This window comes from Ursus arctos, unplaced genomic scaffold (genome assembly GCF_023065955.2).
Source record: "Ursus arctos isolate Adak ecotype North America unplaced genomic scaffold, UrsArc2.0 scaffold_6, whole genome shotgun sequence".
NCBI classification, from domain to species: domain Eukaryota; kingdom Metazoa; phylum Chordata; class Mammalia; order Carnivora; family Ursidae; genus Ursus; species Ursus arctos.
Genome location: NW_026623078.1, coordinates 36,050,792 through 36,070,345, shown reverse-complemented (window position 1 = coordinate 36,070,345; position 19,554 = coordinate 36,050,792). Strand labels below are relative to the sequence as shown.

Here is a 19,554-nt window from a genome sequence, read left to right as displayed (position 1 = left end):
CTGAGAGTTGGTTACAGAAATTAGTGTCATCCCCAGAGTCACTTCTCCTGAAAAGAGGAGTATAAAGCCACCAGTAGGGGCGCCTGGGTGGCACAGCGGTTAAGTGTCTGCCTTCGGCTCAGGGCGTGATCCCGGGGTTATGGGATCGAGTCCCACATCAGGCTCCTCCGCTGGGAGTCTGCTTCTTCCTCTCCCACTCCCCCTGCTTGTGTTCCCTCTCTCGCTGGCTGTCTATCTCTGTCAAATAAATAAATAAAATCTTTAAAAAAAAAAAAAAGCCATCAGTAACTTGGTGCTAGCCGTCTACAGATTGCAGATAAATAACAAACACTGTCAGGGATGGGTGCATATCTGCGGAATGGGATGGAAACTTTCCCCTTTAACTCATTCGTTCCCCTCACTTTTCCTTACTTTCTCTCTTCCTTCCTTTACCCCTTCCTCTCTTGCATGCACACGCGCCCCACACACCCACCCACATCCGTGATACAAATCTGTCAGGCTGAAAACAAAGTGAAAAGAAAAGGAACTAACAGAAGACAGTGACATCCAAGTCAGATAAGCACCTCCAGATGATGATAAGGAAAGAAATCTTCTGCCAAAAACATGATGTGGAAATTTTGTGGCCTACTTAGCATCAAAAATGTGATTAGGGAATATTAACACAGCAGAAATCTTGAAAAACAAGTGACAATAGAATTTCCAACATCTGTTATTCACTGTTTATGAATAAAACACTTTCATCTGCATTATTTCATGGAAGCCTCATAACAGCCCTTTGAAAGAGGAAATGCTTCCATCTCTTTGCGGAAAGGAACACTGAGGGACGCCTGGGTGGCTCAGTTGGATAAGTGTCTGCCTATGACTCAGGTCGTGATCCCAGGGTCCTGGGATCGAGTTCCGCAGCAGGCTCCCTGCTCAGCGGGGAGCCTGCTTCTCTCTCTGCCTGCCACTCCCCCTGCTTGTGTTCTTTCTGTCTCTCACAAACAAATAAAATCACAAATAAAGGAGCACTGAGTCTCAGAAATGGGCAAGAGAAGTAGTTAGGTCTCAGAGCATATCCACTAACATCTCAGCTATCTTTTCTGTACAACACTCTTGTGTCTGACATTCCAGATACTATACTGATTTGTCTCTCAGGCTAAACCTTCCAGACATTATCCTTCAAAAACTTGTGTTGTCAGCTGTCCTAACTTTGAAGAATCACAGAAGTTAGCAAAGTATATTAATTCATGTCACTTATTGAGTGGAATAGTCCTTTGGGCAACAACAAAGTGCTTGGTAAGGAAAAGGGGATAGATTGTGCCCTTTTGCAGGGGCTAACCAACAATAGCTTACAAAATAAGAATGTAGAATTTAATTCCAGAAACAATTGTTTCATCATTCATGATGCTAAACACATGGGTTGCAATCATAAGCTGTGAGCAGTGAAAGAAGGACCGTAGAAATGGGTTCTGTTTTAGCCAGGCTCTGAGATATTCCCGGTACTAGGGCTACAGATTTTGGTGATATTTGTCCAGATGAAGAAATAGCTGTTAACTGTTTCACTGATTTATAGCATGCAAACCCAGCTTCTCCATCTGAGAGGAGAAAGCAAAGAAATTATCACCATACAGATTACCTGCAAGAGGGAGAAGTATAGTAAGGAAATCATTCACTAATAGATGTTCACTTTTTAGAATCTCCAGACATGACACTACTCAGCTGCAATCTTCCCCTCAAAGTCTTTAGAAAGCTACAATGTACACGGGAGTGAAAATGGAAATTGGCACCTGCAGTAAATTGAGGTCCACAACAGCCCCCCACTGAGAGTTGCCTGGCTCCTCCAAGGACCACGCTCCTGGGCTGAGACCCTGTCTCCCCTACAGCATCCCTTTCAAAACATAAAGATCCGATAATGGCAGAGCAAGTCTCTGGTTGCTCGTTCTATTAGGTCTGAGGTTTAGCTACAGCACACCTTTCTTATTCTTTCCTCTATAGTGGTTTTGTATAGATTTCCTTACCTCTACTGTTTCTTAACTACAGGATAGTTACCATGGCAACACCTGTTGATGGAGACCAAAAAAAAAAAAAAAAAGTAATTCTGCAGTGGGGAAGCTGCTTCTGTATTTCTTGCTTCTGGCTCTTACAGTTAGATTTAGAGGATGTTTTGTTTCTTTCTAGGCTGCTTAGATGACACCAGTTCCTCCATTTGGGCAGATTGATATGGAAATTGCTCTTAGCTCTTTCTGTGTTACATGCTAAGATACAACCTCTGGGAGCATTTGTTTTCTGGTGATTTTTACAAACTATAATAGAAATTGTGTCTTTGTGCAAGGGAGTTCACATCTTTAAAGCCCGGGTTTTTTTCTCTTTTTCTCTCATTTTTTTTCTTCCCTTTCCGCTTTTCACTTGGTCAGTTAGATGGGCTTGTGTTCCTTCTTCGACCTGACAGACAAAGGGCCGCAGTACCAGAGCCCAGATCCTGTGGCCCACATAAAATGCCATTAGTCTGGAAATCAAAACAATGAAGAAAATAAATGCCCATTAGTTATATGAGCAGGCCTGTGGAAATAAGTCCTAGATATTAAGTGAAGAGACTTTAAAACCTAACAGTATGCTCAAGGACAGTCAGTACTATGACCTCTAGTGTCTTATTGCAGAAACTTGGCTATATCATAAATAGTACCTATTTAAACAGGCATTTTGGTATGCCTGTTCTGGATAGGGCAGTGTAGCAGAATCTTTGGATGAGATTAAAAAAAAAAAAAAGAAAAAAGGCACCAACCCTGAAGCCAAATCAGCGGATCAGGGAAAACATACACAGGTCACATACATGAAGCCACCGCCATAGAGCAAAAGGTATAGAATGAAAAGTGGCCTGTGTTCTGTTCGTGGCTCAGCCCCTAAGGAGCTGTGTGATCACAGCTGGGCATTGCTTTCCTTATGGCTAAAATGAGTTGAGCTGACATATTGTGGGTTTGGTTTTAGCTCTAAAATTGTATTAGTTCATGGGGCGCCTGGGTAGCGCAGTCGTTAAGCGTCTGCCTTCGGCTCAGGGCGTGATCCTGGCGTTGCGGGATCGAGTCCCACATCGGGTTCCTCCGCTGGGAGCCTGCTTCTTCCTCTCCCTCTCCCCTGCTGTGTTCCCTCTCTCGCTGGCTGTCTCTCTGTCACATAAATAAATAAAATCTTAAAAAAAAATAAAATAAAATAAAATAAAATAAAATAAAATTGTATTAGTTCAGCTCTGAAATAGGCACAAGTGCCGAACAGAACGCTGGAAGGGGAACCAGGGCAGACTTTTAAGCCTGAATTTTGAGTGACTTTTCAGTGACCAAGAAGAGAATAAATTAAGCAAGAGGAGTTGGAAAAAAATGAAATGATATGTTATGTCAATCTAAATATAATATGTCCCAATAAAGTGAAAAATTCCTTAGGAGTTTTGATCAGTCCAAATTCTTAAGGAGTCCTTTCAAAACTTCCCTCACAGTTAAAAAACAAACAAACAAAAAAAAGGATTATTGAAAGTTTTTTCTTTAATTCTACTTCATGTTGTTTTGGTAGTTTTACCCTTAATCGATTACTGAAAACAGTGTTTAAAAATACAGATTCCCTCTTTGAGATTGTATCATGAATTATGTTAACCTCCCTGCTATTTCAGTGTTCACTTAAATTTATATAATTAAGAAACAACTCCAAGATAGCAGCTGATTGATGTGTAAACCTTCTTTCTTAATAGGAGAAATGCAGAGTAATAACCCTTGCTTTGTTTATCCTCATCTCTGTGCCTTTAAGTCAGGACTCCAATGTTAGAGAACTTGACCGTTTTTTCCATCCACTGGCTCTGTACTGGTATCCTAGGGTTGCCATAATAAAGTACCACCATATATAAAGGTGCTTTCTGTAGGGTGGATTAAATGTCAGAAATTTATCATCTCACAGTTCTGGAGGCTAGAAGCATAAGATTGAGGTGTTGGCAAGGTGGTGTCCTTCTGAAGGTGCAAGAAAAGGTCTATTCCAGACCTCTCTTTGGCTGCTGATATGTCCTTGGACCGTGGCTGCGTAAATTCTGTCTTCACAGGGCATTTTCCCTACGTGTTTCTCTGTTTTCAAATTTCCTCCCTTTTATAAGGACACCAATCATATTAGAATCAGGAGCCCACTCTTCTCCATTCTGACTTCATTGCAACTAATTCTGTGATCATCCCATTTCCAGGTAAGGTTACATTCATCAGGATTTTGACATAGGAACTTTGGGGAAGACACAATTCAACCCATAATAGGCTCAAAAAGGTAGCACACAGCCATGTCCTCACACATGCAAGGTGCAGGATTCCAAATGTAGCCACCCTGCCGAGAAGATGCAGCTCAGTAGGCGGGAGTCCATGATGATACCTTCAGTTCTGCTGAACACACCGTGTCTTACAAATGATAATAGAGTGAATATGTACCGAGCATTGACAACACATTATCAGGTCATGCGTTATTTTCATTCAAATGAATCTCCTTTACTTTCTTTGGGATACTGAGCATTACATTTCACTGAGTGTCTCAGAATTTCTCTAAAGTTCAACTTTGGTCATTTAGCAGTTGTTTTCCATCAGAGAAATGATTGAAATGTCATACGTACGATAGCATTTCATAAAACTAGCCTTAATTCATAAGAGAATGGCTGCAAGAGTGTGATATCGTGGCACAGTTACGGATGTGATATCCACAGGCAGTGTTGAAAGTCTCATGTTGAAGAGGTTAAATGTGTATGAGTGTGTATATTCTAACTACATATATAAAATATATGTTCCATTTATATACATATATAGAGATGGATATATAGTTTGTAATACACATGCATGTATATACGTATATAGAAAGAAGGGGGCACTATGAAATTACTTGGGACATAAGATCCATATACAAAATGCCAGCCTGCCCACCTCCAGGGTGCCTGCGTGCACACACACACACACACACACACACCCCTACACATTCCTCCAAAACTCAGACACCTTATAGACAACAATCTCTAATAATGTGGAAAGCTGCCAGGAAAACAACCAGAGTTTAAATGCATCCCCCTTTTTGACCCCACCAGCAGAGCCATTGCCTCGTAGCACAAACAAAAGCAGCCACTTCTGAGGAACCTAAAGTGGGAGGGGTTAAGGTGGGGAGAGGGGTTCTCTTTCTATCCTGAGCTTCCTCCACAGTCTGCAGCTGGGACTTCTAACAGTGACTAGATGTCTGTGAATTTGGGGGTTTCTCAAAAGCGTACTTGGGCAAACTTCAAGTTAGCATTTGTCCCCACACCTTCCTCAGCTTCCTGGGGAAGGTACCTGTACCCCCACCCCATACATACACACCCATGCAGACAACTTCCAGGAAAGCTCCGTGATCAGGGACACTCCAGCCCCACTATCCCTTGGTGATCCCAGGACCAGAGAAAACAGAAATTACCCCTCACTGGGAAATATCTAAAGGCTCATCTGAGGCTCTGTGATAGACAGGGAGGTGTGCCAAGTGGCTGCCCAGTTAGGTACCCACCAAGAGACGAAGACAAGCCAAAGCTATAGGCTTGATTGAATGGCAGCTTAAATTCTATTCCAAAGACAGCTTCCCAGATAAAATAGAGTGGAAGGGACTGAAGTAGTGTTTATTTTCTGTTTTTAACAAGGAAATAACACTGAATGGTGAGTAAGGGAATGAATATCTCTTTAATTGCCCTGTTTGTTTATTTAAAGATTTATTTCTTTATTTTGAGAGAGAGAGAGCGCACGCACAAGCATGGGGTAGGAGGGGAAGAGAAAGAGGGAGAGGGAGAGAGAGACTCTCAAGCAGACTCCCCACTGAGCAGGGAGTCCCTGCTCCTGAAATGGGGCTCCATCTCACAACCATAAGATCATGAGCCTGAGATCATGACCTGAGCCGAAAAAAAGAATCAGAATCGGACACTTAATGGACTGAGCCACCCAGGTGCCCCAATTGCCCTGTTTATTATCTTGTCTATTTATATTGCCTAAAGGAGGATGTTTTTAAATATTTATTTTACTACCAATTCATTAACACGTAAGTAGAGGAGTCAATTTATGTATTTTCTGTTCACTAAAGTAACATTTAAGTCCCAAAGTTCATCTTTTTATTGTTTGTGTTTGTGCTGCCTTGCTTTATGTTTTGGTGTCTGAGAAGCATGCAACTTTACTTAAGTACCTTGAATTTGCATATTGTAAACTATTCTGTCTTTTGCCAGGAAGAAAGGATTCTCTTTCCTGTTGAGCACTTTAGTCATTTTGATTTTTTTCTCTGTTAATATTGAAACTGCAAGGAATTCAAGTCTAAGTGCATGCTTACAGATAAGGCTTAGGAAATACTGTCATTTTAGGCCTCTTTCCAGGTAACATTCTTACAAAAAGAAGGTTTTGGCTAATGAAATGTGATTTGTTAATAACTCGGTGTGTGTATTATAACTGTATCTATGCTTATCTGGGTCCTGTATATTGTAGATAGTATGAGGATACATGCCTAAAGGATTTTTATCATCAGCTCCCCAGAATTCAAGAAAAATATGTTCTCCTTGGAAAGGGGATTATTTTTATTAAACCACACCATTTAAGAGGATTTTCAGAAAGAATTATTTTCCCAGTGTCATACTTACATCTTTTTGATGCCTAAAAATTTTTGATTTCCTTTTTTTTTTTGGCTTTCATCTTATCTTCATAGTGGCCTCTCTTTGTCACCTCTGAACTTTCTTTTCCCTGCCTCTTCCATTTTTCTGTTCTCAGCCAAGAAAATTAACTCCCTGAAAATACTCTTTTCTTAATGGACTGTTGCTTCGCCTACATCAAGGATTTCAGCTGTTAGAGCGTGTGAGAAATGGGGCAGGAGACATCAGATGGCATGAAAACTAGAACCGTTCACACCGAGAATCCCGGGAAGGCTAGAAGTGTGAGCTAAAACAGCTGAGGGGTGGAAGAGACAGGAGGCACAGCTGGGAAAGCTGGCAAGAAAAAATGGCCAGAAAACACAAGGGAGCTTAGCTAGGGGAGAGGTGCAGCCCAGAAAGTCGAGAATCCTGGGATGAGGGAGGAAGACGCATCCGTTGTAAATTACGGTGTTCCAGTATTGTTCAGGACATCATAACTCAGATGCGTTGGCTTTAGCCACCCTTTTAATTCTATACCATTGAGCATATTCAGTAATATTTTCTTGCATGATTGTAGTGAAGGACTGAATTTAAACTCTTAATGGAAGGCAATGTCTGTGCTTTGAGATTGATCTCCGTTATATTTACAATTTACTAAACCCATCATAGAATTCAGTTGGATTAATAAGAAATAGCATGCATTAGTTTATACATATATTTGTGGGTTTTAATACCCAAAGTATATCAAATTGCTAACATTTATCATTTGGACAAATAGGAGGTATGTGTAATTAGCTAGATTAATAACTGGTTTGGTGTGTATATCCAGAGGGAACTGATGTATAAATTGCTCTTTTCCTAGAGAAAGTTTCTGGTATTTGAACCCAATCCTGTCCTAGTCGACAGTAGGCTTCACTTGGGTACAGCTGTACAAATGCATGGCCCAAAGCTGGGAGAGATGGCTAATGTAATAACAAAGGAGAGAGAGAGAATTCAAGAACATCTTGACATTTAATGCAATGACCCAGATCTAAGAGGCAGAAATGGCACGGGGATGGCGTAAGCACTTCACCATCACCACCACCAATTAAATTGCAAAACGACAGTAGGAGAGATTTGGCTTAGTAACATCATATCTGAAAGAAAGTTAGATTTTGTTTTAGTCGTCTAAGATTCATATATCACGACAGTCTAATGTAGCTGGTGAAAAAAGCTTCTGTGATGACAGGTTTTCTAAATAAGACTGTAGAATATGCACGGACACAAGTAAGTGTCCTGTTCTCTTCCTCACTGACCAAGTGCAACTTCCTCCGGAGAAGTGCCTTTGAGCTTCGTCATTTGGAAGAAAACAACGAAAAACAAAAGCATTGGCCCCCAGCATGCCTCCTCCCCCACTTCTTCCCCACTTGTTCCTCTCGCATGCATCATCTTGCCCCCCCCCCCCCACAAGGCTGAGCTTGCTCTCACTGAAGCAGGAAACATCACTGAGGATGTTTAAACCTAGTCCGCAAGGCAGTGGAACACATCACTAATTGTGATCTTTCCATGCCTCGCCCACAGTACGGTCTTGCTCAGCACTGGCTGAATTGTTGGTTGAGTTGTAATCTCCCAAGCTGAGAATGGTATTGCCCCAGTGCTGACCACTGGGATGACCAATGCTGCATCCCAAGTGGCCTTTCTTGCCACCCAGGTGTAGGATCTCCTATCCCAGGAATGACATCCAGATTCCCATGGTACTCACTCATTGACCTTCTAAGTTTCAGCTCTTTCTCTTACTTCTAGTCTGGGACTGAGTATCTATTTTGGGTACCGTGGTCTGTCTTGATCCTGCCAGGAGATTTTCTCAAGAAATTGTGGCTCTTACCCTGAATGACTGCCCAGTGGCCAAATTATGCAGCTGTGATTAGACCCCAGGACAATAAGGGACCACTGTCCCGAGTTCACCAGCCTGTTCTTGCTCCCTGTTGATAGCTTGGCCTCCCTGTGATACCTGGTCCACAAGAATTCTCCTAGCACCATCATCAAAACCCTCATAAGTACTGTTTCCTAAATCAGATCAAGGTTACCTTTGTCCACTGGACGTTGTGCTTGGTGACTGAGCCACTCCCCTAAGTTGGGCTTTGCAGCTGGAATGGGCTCTCAGCCTGCTCTGCTCTTGAGAGTTCTAGCTCTCTTCTTCTTCCAGCCTATGTGCTTTTTTGAGTTAGGGTAGCTGGTACCCAGAACTATTTTCTTTGGAATGAAGAAGGGGAACCTCAAGGGCAGGAGAAGAGGAACTTCTTTAAATAGGTGTCATTGAGTATTTGAAAGGTTGCCATGTAGGGAAATTACTGGACTTGTTCTGTATGGCCCTAGAAGTTAGAACCAAGACTCCAACGAGGTTGAGGCCACTAAGTCACTGGGTGAAAAAGAACCTTCCTTACCCCAGCTCAAATCTAACAGCATTTGCCAAAGACAGAAACAAATTCTTTCTGGGAGCCCTTCATTATGGAAGGGATTCTGGCATAGGCTTGATTAGCAGATCTAAGTTTTGTTTATTGGTTTGTTTCCATTGCAACGTGGATAAAAGATAGTATTTGGTTGGGTGGTGTTTGTATGTGTGATATGTTGCTGTGGTCCCACGCCGATCATGAGTGACCTGCGATCCTGCTCCTTTCCTTGTCTTCAGGGACTGCCAGGGAGAGCAGCTTAATTATAGCAATATCCTCAAATCTACTCTGATTTTTTTTAAATTAATTCACTCAATCAGTGAATAAATATTCAATGATTATTATATATTAGGCACTGTGATTCATTCTGTGCTCAGTACTTTTAACTGTTATGTTTAACCAAGTCCTTTCATTATTGTACTTACAACCTGGAGGTCACAGACACTGTAGAGAGGGTTCAAGTATCAAGTGGGGTTGATGTGTAGATCACCTTTAAGTTTCTTTTAAATTTGAAAATCCTTAAGTGAGCATTGATTCTGGTCTCACAGTGAGCGGATAACCTGACTCCAAGTATAGTTTTTCAAAGTCAAACGTGAATTTGGAGTTGGATTGCTCAAGTCTGTGCTACCGAGTCCCTGTATTTATCTACCCAGATAGCAGGAGGATATGCTGTCACTATCATCACTATTTCCCTAGAAGGGACTCTAAGGGCATAACTTAAAAAACAAAACAAAAGAGAAAAACAGGAAAAAACCACTCCTCTTCCTACACCTCTTCTCAGCAATGCCAGCTGGGGGTTGGGTCAGGCCATCTGTCAGGTGCATAACCCAGCCCTCAGGGTCCCAGTGGCCCAGAAATTGAACTCTATGTCAGTTTTTCTGAGTGGCTTTAGCTAGAATAAGCCTTCAGGTTAGCAGGCAAAATGTATCATGAATTATCAGAGTTCACTTGTTTGAGCCTTCTTACGAATGTCATCATCTGTGTTAAGGACGTGCTAACAGTCCTAATGAAAACTCTGTCAGTGAACTAGGTATGGAAGACACACCGTGAATTTGGCATTCCACTGACATAGTATATGCAGTGAGGGGTGGCCATATTGGAGTAGACACCTCGCTTCACAAGTCCTACAATTCCATTTAGTGGAAAAGGAAAGCAATATAGAAAGCATAGGATTTCTATTTGATTGGGTCAGTCATCGTTTGCAGTGACTAACTGCTGTCTACTCTTAGAGATGGTCACAAGCGTGAAAGGGGATCTGAAACAGGCACTTGGTCCATGCAGAATGATGGCCTGGTTGTCTCACTCCGAACCTGATAGCTGGCCATGGAACCTGGTGATCCTGCTTCATGCTGATGACCCCAGTGATTCCAGCCAGACTCACAGCTGGGTTTGCCATATTTCTTTCAAACTGATCTGGAAAATGGCAGACATTATAATGTTCACATTTCTTGGAGTTTAGTTTTGGTAGCAGCTTTATTGAGATAGAATTCACATGCCATACAATTCACCCATTTAAAGTGGACAATTTAATGGTGTTTAGTGTATTCACAGAGTTGTCCAACCATCCCACGGTCCCCTTAGCTCTGCCCCCCTTAGCTATCATCCCCGTCTCCTGCAGCCCTACGCAACCACTAATCTACTTTCTGTTTCTATCTAATTGCCCTTTTTGGGCATTTCACATAAATGGAATTATAGAGTATTTGGCTTTTTGTGTGACTAGCTTTTTTCAAGGTTCATATTTTCACAAGGCTAGCATATTTCCAAGGTTCATCCATATTGTAACATGACTCAGTGCTTCATTCCATTTTATTGGCTACATAATATTTTTATGGGGTATATAGATATATATATATCCATATGTGGATATATATGGATATACCCCATTTTGTTTGTTTATTCCCCAGTTGGTGGATATTTGTCCCATTCCACTTTGGGACTATTAAAATAATGCCACTATGAACACCCATGCACAAGTTTTTGTGTGAACGTATGTTTTCATTTCCCTTGGTACATACCTAGGAGTGGAATTACTTGGTCCAGTGGTAACTCGTCTGTTTAACTTTTGGAAGAAGAACGAGGCTGTTTTCAAAGTGACTGTACCATTTTACATTTCCCTTGGCAGGATATGGAGGGTTCTAATTTCTCCATATCCTTACCAACACTTGTTACCATGTAGACTTTTTGATTATGGCCATTCTATGGGGGATGAAGTGGCATCTCATTTCATTGTGGTTTTGGTTTGCATTTCCTTGATAACTAATAATGCTGAGCATCTTTTCATGTGCTCATTGGCCATTGTGTATTTATTTTGAGAAATGTCTATTTAGATCTTTTGCCTAGTTTTGATTGGGTTGTCTTTTCATTATTGAGTTATAGAAGTTCTGTATATATTCTAGATAAAAGGCCTCTATCAGATATGCTTTACTCATATTTTTCCCATTCTTTGGGTTGTCTTCACTTTCTTAATAGTGTCCTTTAAAGCACGAATGTCTTTAATTTTGATCAAGTCCAGTGTATCTATTTTTTTCTTTTGTTGCTTGTGCCTTTGGTGTCATATATAAAACTCCACTGCCAAATCTGAGCTCATGAAGATTTATTTATTCCTATGCTTTCTTCTAAGGGTTTTGTTGTTTTAGCTTTAAAATGGAGGGTTTGATTCATTCTGAGTCAGTTTTTGTATGGTCTGAGTTGAGGATGCAACTTCATTCTTTGGCATGTGGCTATCCAGTTGTCCTAGATTTTTTCTGTTGAAAGACTGTTTTTCCCCATTGAACAGCTTTGACACCCTTGTCAAAAATTAATTGGCCATAGATATACAGGTTTACTTTTGGATGGTGCATTCTAGTGCATTGATCTATATGTCTATCCTATTCCAGTACCACACTGTCCTGATTACCTTGTTTCTTTGAAATATTTTTGGCATGAAATGCATATTCCAAAAATGCAAAATTATGTACAACTTTTATGTTATTAGAATAACAGTCAAGTTATGTGCTCAATTTTCAAATTAGACTCTTTACTCCCATCTAGTAATAGGGAAAGCATATGCAAACATATTATTTCTAATACATATTAATAAGATTTGGTATTTTAAGAAAAATATCTTTTTTTTTTTTTTTTTGACGGCAGCAGTTTGATTTAGATAATCCAATCTTCTATTTCTAACAAATTCAGGAAAGTTCTCTGGGACCGAGCATGATGACATGGGGAAGTGGAGATGTTTACAGTTGGAATCCACATCTAAATATGTCTGCATGGCAGGGTTTCAGGAGGAGGTTTGTTTTAAAATCTGATGAAAGAGCGAAAGGTGGTTTGGGAAAGGCTCTTGTCTCTCAAGCCCTCACCCAGTGGAAGCCGCCCTGCCCTTTTAGTTTGCGTGATTGACAGTGGAAAGACCTGGAGTCGGGTCAGAAGAAGACAGCCCACGATTGTGTGTCTTATTCTGGTCTTTTTAGACTTATTAAAGAAAAGAAAATAATAATAGCTGAATGCGGTGGCGAACAAAAGGCGGCCATGTCCCCCTTGGTGACTGTCAGGGAGACAGTAGATGCGCCTCGAGGCAGCATAAATAATCTGCTGGCTCTGCTGTGGAAGAAGGCAACATACAGTCTAAGGTGATCATATGTGGTCCTAATAATAGAACATCACTAGATGCAAATCTAGAAGGCTCGTGTTGTACTCAGTTTTTTATATTCAAATCAGGAATTGTATCTCAGTCTGTTAAAGTAATTGAGAAATTCTGAATCTTAGTTAACAGCTAGGATATTCCCCTTGGGGTGTAAGCGCCTTCATTCATTCATTCCATCCCTCTCCCCTACTCCCTCCCACACTGCACTTATTATGGTGCCTTATGTCAAACAGAGGTTCAGTACAGGAGATATTTGTTAGGAGATGGGAAGAGACGTGGAGAGGAAAGGGGGATGGAGGAAAGCCTGGGCACCAAAACTAGAGCAAAACCATGGATGGGATGGGAGGGAGGGGTGCTGATGGATCAGGAGGGAAATGAAGGGAAGGCATCCCCATCATCCCTTCCGTTCCTGCACATCTTCCTCATTCACACAGTGGGCGGGTGAAGGAACAACGTGGGACCAGGAGATCTGCATGTCATTTAGGTCACGCAGTTCATGCTGTACTGAAGATGCTCTTTTTTTTTTTTTTTTTAAGATTTATTTGAGAGAGAGCACACACAGGGTGGGGGTGGGGGGGGTCAGATTGCAGAGGGAGAGGGAGAGAGAGAATCTCGAGGAGTCTCTACACCCAGTGCGGAGCCTGACGCAGGGCTTGATCTCAGATCTCACCGTCCTGAGATCATGACCCGAGCCAAGATCAAGAGTCAGACATTGAACCAACTGAGCCACCCAGGCGCCCTGAAGATGCTCCTTTTACTAAGACAGTCTCATAATTAAATCACAGCTTACTTTATTTAAAAGCATAAATACTCTTCAAATACAGCACTCGTTTTATCCCAAATTCAGGTAACAGATACTTGAATTTTAATATTAACTGCAATAACACATAGGTTTATTTTTCATATTAGGAAAAATGTGGAAAGAGCAAGTAAATCGATGGGTGTTTGATCAGACCTTGACTGTTACGTGGGAGATCGTTTTTCCTTTATTTACTACGATTTGTCGTTTTTCCTCGACTTTGCAGCTTGCTTTGCTCAGGAAGGAATAAAAAGCTCAGTGTTTGGCCTGAATTTGCTCATGTTTTCACAATGAACTGGTCAAGTATCTTTCACAGTCTGTATCCATCTGCCTTTTTCTCCCCTAATTTTCTTTCTCTTTGGTTACAGGCCAAGAAGGAAGAGAGGACTCTCACCACCACATTTCAAAGGGAGTCCACTGCCAGAACCCTGATTACTTATTTGGACAAACATTTCTCCAAGGTAAATATTACCGTTGTACAATAAGGGGGCCCCTCATGAGAATTTGCAGACTGCAGTGGTGCTGCCCACGGGCTTGATCGTTCAGTCTAACACAAGGCTAGAGTCCTGCCAGGGAGGGAGGGAGAGAAGAGAGCAGAACAGCGGGGCTCTCCTGCAGTCTCTCCTCGGTGTGTTCCCCAGAGAATGCCGTCAGGATCCGGGAGCTCGCGGAATCCTACTACAAATGTGTGGGAGCAAAGGAGGAAAGGGGAGGCGGTACTTTTTTCTTCGTGTTAATCTCTCTCCGGCATTCATGAAAACAATAGCCAGTGTGGTTTGATTATAAAAATAGCATTTTTGTCTTCTATGGGGAAAGCGTGGTGCAGTTCTTCTTAGAAGTTACAATAAAATATAGGCTATATTCATGTCACAAAGGGAAAGAAAACAGAATCATAGTATTGTACACCAACTAAGACTTACAGATGTGGGAGATTTTAAAGAAATCCATGTTCTCCTCTCATGAAAATACCTACTAAGTAAGGCTGTGGTTGGTTGGTGACCAATACTTCATGAAGTTCTTGTTTTGGAAAATCATATCCTTAATGCCTCTTCTGGGGGGAAGAGAGGGCGTCCGTGTGAGAGAGAGAACATGAATATGAGAGAGAGAGAGAGAAAAGGAGAGAGACCCCTCAAAGAGGAGTCTGTCAAGCGTCATACTGTATGTTTCAGAGGAGTAACTCTGGGTGCTTTCTTTGGATCATGAGCTTAGCAGGAATAAAGACTTAACAGAAGCAGCTGAATTCAGAGTCCGCTTTAGCGTTCATGAATGGGCTGCCGATATTTTAACACAAATTGCTGTGTCATTTCTATAAAGTTCCCCTGTTGCTGCTTAGTCTGTAGCCAAAAGCCGTTTTTGCAAAGCCCTGAAATGATATCTGATAAAACGCCTCCTTCCTTCCTGATAAAGATACCCATGTTCACAACCCACAGAAATGCAAAAATATACGATCCAATTTAAAAGAAAATAAACGTGTCAGCTTGCTCTGTTTAGCAGTTAATATATGGCTGACATGACTTAGTCCTTAGCTCACTAGAATGCACTTTCAGATTGGCAAGGGGCGAGTGATGTTTTCCTCATCTGTCCTCATCCTGGTTGTTCTTTTCTGAAGGGGCTGGGTGGGGGAAATGGAGGCTGTACATTAGAGGAGAATTTGGTGATACTATTCATTGTCTGTTCTGACAGAGAAGACATTGTTTGTTCACTGTAATAGGCTTGGCAGGAATCTGTGCCGTGCATACAGAATGAGAAAGCAGCGGTGGAGAATCTCAAAATCCGAAGCAATAGATCAGCTTAGAGATTTTTTTAAAAATATATCTTAGTAGCTTCTCATTACTGTAGATGCAAGTCATAATTTAGGGAAATAGTTTTCCTTTAAGGGATAGTTTTCTTGACCTTGCATTATGCATGTGTTACATGAAAAAGGCTTTAAGACAGCAGTGTGCCTATCTCAACACTGTAGAAACAAGAATTACAATCATGAAGTTTATAAACCCAGCAGACCTGCTTGGAGATCGCTCCCTGTGCATTAGTATTCGCGGCAGTATAAATGAAAAGCAGCCGACGCACCTCCTCTCCTCTGGCGATTCACAGACGCAAATGTGAGCTGCCTAATTAGGCAAGAGAGAAAAGACACGTTAAACGATGTGCTTGGAGGTAAGAAGTCCACTGCTAGGGACGGTGCAAGAGGGCGCCATGCCTCAAATGTCCAGAGCTTTAAAGTCACAACTGTCAAAGGGAAGGTTCAAAGCAGTGTGCAGACCCTGCCTTGGAAACTGAACTGGCAGAAGTGTAAAGCGAGACTGAGGCCCGGTGTTTCTGCTTCCTATCCCCATTCACCCCGCCTCCCCGCTACTCCCGCACCCCACCCCCCTCAGAGGAACTGCATGGTGTGATGGTCGCCAGTAGCCCCAGGTGTCTGGGGACTTCACGTGTGCGCACGTGCATTTCTCACTAGAGCAGAAAGAGATGTTGTCAGGCTTCGGGCTGCTGTGTGCACAGAGCACATGAGCTAGGCTGGGGAGCTCCAAGAGCAGGTGTGCTGGGGCCGTTCCCAGCCAAGTTCAAGGGCCCCTCGTCCTTGTGCTCCGAGAGAGATTTCTCATATTCCCCAGTCTTGGCTGGTATTATAAGAAGAACTCCCTGTATATTTTTGTAAGAACTATATCATGTAAATTACAAGATTTCTAAAATCACACCTGTGATGCTGTCGATATACAGTCGCTCGTTAGATTATTGCAAACCCTTCTCGGCTTTTTATGTAACCTATATAAGGATCGGCCTCAGGCACCTCAAGCAGATCTTTTACTCTGCTACTTATGACATCGTTCAGGTACATTATCTGCTTAGTTTTTAAATTTCTCAGTCTTTTAAAATGTGTTTTTGAAGATGTGTTTGTATAATCTCTTAAAAATAGGTAAAATATAGATGATGGTATTTTCAAGTAAATACCAAAGGAACCAAGTAAAACTAACCAAGATGATACAAAACTGTTTCCCTTCATTGCTTCAATATATTGGTACATTTATTTTGTCTGTTTTAAAAGTAGTTTTTGTTTTATCATTTTTAACAGCCACGTTAGGGGCTACTAAGGGAGGTAAGGCAGAGGTGGGGCCAGTCCCAACTGCTGCTGCAGGGGCCCCTTGGAGGCGCGGCCGGGGGGCGGGGGGGGGGAATGATCAAGGAGCCTCAGGAGACAGTTGGCGGGGTAACTGCTGGCCCGTCTGTGACTTGGCAGCCCCGTCTCCCGTCCTGCCTTCTTGTCCCTGTGCTGCTGGGACCCCGGTAACCAGCGTACTGCAGGCCTGAGCATTAGCATGCGCCGGTGACACCCACTCTGCAGAGCCTGGACCTCCGCCTGCCAGAACGCAGTGGCAGCTCACTGCAAAGTCCATGGGTGCACCTCTAGAGGCAGAATCATCGCCTCGGCTGGCTTCATTCACATCCTTGTCACTAGGACACAAGGACTATCCTTGTCTTAAAATGAGGAGTTGCAAAGGGCTCATTTCACCAGTTACAGCTCATCTTTGTCTATTGGGAAAGGAAGCATACACCAGTAGAGGGAAATTGGAGTAAACGCTTAACAACACTTTTATTTAGCAGACACTTAAACTGCACTTACTGTGGGGCAAGCAGGAGTCTAAGCACTTTCTAAGTATTAACTCATTTAATCCACTGCTACCGTTATTATGATTCCCTTTTTACTGAAGAGGAAACTGAAGCTCAGAGAGGGTAACTTGTCCAGGGATCCACGGATGATGAGGGTGGATGGCCTGTGCCCGGGGGCTGTCTGCGCTGGAATCTAGGCGTTAGGGCTCGGTGCACCCAACCACAGGTACCTCTGTTCCCAAAACAGAGCTTGCTTAATGGTCCTGTCCCTTTGGGGGTCTGCCATTCCCCCAGAAGCACACACAATGTGTTACATTGCTGGTTTTGAACCATACACCCCTTGCCTTTTGGCGTTTATATCAGGGGAAGAAGAATTTTAATTTCTGTCCTTCTGGATTCAAAGTGGGTGCAGGTTAATGCTGTGTGGTCAAGCCAGGATTCCAGGCACTGCCTCCCCTCCTGTCAGGGTGAGCCGTGCCCCACAGCCTGCCTGCGGACGGCCACCCTGGCCTCGCTGGGAGAAAGGCCACGGGCCACTGCTCTCCCTCTTCCTCAACACCTCTTTCACCGGGTGGGTCCTGGACCTTTCGATGTGCTCCAGCCCTTAGGCCAGCGGTGTTGGACTTGCCAATACTGAGAGAAGCCACTATTCAAGCCGATCGTGTCAGTAAGATGGATGTTTGGCCCTTCTCTCTGACCTGCTGTGAGGATTTAGACAGCTGCCTTTGGGCGGTCTTGCCTTACCCCATACCTCCCAGAGAGAGGTGTTAATGGGTGCAGCTCCCTACCGCTCTCCTGAAAGAGAAAAGAAAAATCTTTCATTTATGATCAGATATTGATTAAATGAAGTTACATTGATGTATGTGTTGCAGGTTTCTCAGAATTGTCTTGTGACTCACCACAGCAAGATGTAGAGTGCAGGGTTTCCTAAATGTTTTATTCTCTCAGAGGGGGAGAAATGTCTAGCAACACCCCCTTGAGCAGTGCTGCCTTAAGAAAAGGAGAGACCACAGAACATGTCATAGAATGCAATCAGGTATTGAGGAAAGATCAGTTAGCTACATTTGGGATCCCGAAATTCCACCCCATCTTTAAGCCAGTAGTCGTTGGGACCTCAGCGCGTCAGATTTCTCATCTGTAAAATATGGAGGATAGGACTGGATTGTCTCTAAGCTGTTTTCTTCTTTGTGAAAAGCTGGCTCCAGAAGGGCTTTTAGGAATAAGGCACAATACGTAGCACATTAAGACCAGAGTAAATTAAAAACAGGCCGGGGTGAAATGAGGCATAGGGAATACACAGTAGGAGAGACAGAGGAAGGAGGGAGGTTAGTATGCAGAACGAATTCTGTGAAAGCCTTCATGGTGGATAGGAAAGAACCAAGTTTTGCTCAGTGCTTTTTGATAAACAGTTTGAAGACAGAACTAGAATCATAGCTTCGTGATTAACGGGTCCTGAGCTAAACAAATGCTTCCTGCACAGAAAACTGTTCCCGGTTTGGAGACCAAATTTTTCCCACAGTTTTTAAATTCTGTGGCCTTTTGGTCTTTCAGGTAGAAATGTTGGCTGTGTGACAGGCTGGTCCCAAAGAGATTGGACCGTCCCTAACTGCGCTTCACAGGTAGCTGCGGCTACATCGTCCTCATTCGTTAAACCAGTACGTGCTGCAGACCCGCTCTGCCTTGGTGCGTGTGCAGGTATCTGAGTCCCAATTCTCCGGACTCTGGAGTATTCCCCAGAACCTGGAGGGCTGTGTGATGGGAGGCCAACGGCTGGGTTGCTATGCTGAGGTGGACGGTGTCTAGAGCAGAGCCCAGTTGCGTGGCCTCCTTTGTACGGCGTCATTACATCCGTTCTGTTTTCAGGATGCCGATCCCCTTGTCCCTCACCACGTCTGACTTCCCGCCCTTCATCCTCGCCTGGATCAGGGGCTGCCTGTCTCTTCACAAGATCAGAGGTGTCCTCGGGGTCTCATTGTCAGGGTGGTAGAGGTTCAAATCCAAGTCCTCTTTTCAAAGCCTTGGTAAATAGAATGATTACTGAAATATTTTTAAAGAAAACGTTACAATTGGAGGACTTCTTAGAGTATAGAGAGCCGTTAGTGACAGTCAGATGAACAAGCATGTCACTCAAATGCTGTAAGTGCCCAGGGCAGCTAGCATTAGTTTTTGCATTTAGTCACGTATTGTTACTTTATCCATATAATGGATAGCTGACCTGGCAGACGAGACGCATAAGGAGTATCAGTGTTGTTCTAAGCTGCAGATAGAACTGGCCAAAATTCTTATACACTTACCGTAGCGTTGGTGAGATTTTATTTCCTCATCTGTGTAGTAGTTACATGGGTGTTTGTTATGTGATACTTTCTGTACGTCTTAAATACATTAATATGTTTGGTAAGTTTTCATATCCACTTTTTGGAATATTTGTGGTATAAAATCCAATGTTAAAAAAAGAAAAAGTAGTGACAATCCTACAATT

General features: G+C 42.7%; 1 protein-coding gene across 2 annotated transcripts in view; it reads left to right on the top strand.

Annotated features, from left to right (window-relative positions):
- Window positions 1-19,554, top strand: part of PAG1 (phosphoprotein membrane anchor with glycosphingolipid microdomains 1) — a 136,545-nt gene that overhangs the window by 64,705 nt on the left and 52,286 nt on the right. For both annotated transcript variants that reach the window (XM_026495837.4, XM_044382726.3), the window contains exon 3: window positions 13,838-13,930. The gene's annotated coding sequence lies outside the window, so the exon portion shown is untranslated. The remainder of the gene's footprint in view (window positions 1-13,837; window positions 13,931-19,554) is intronic.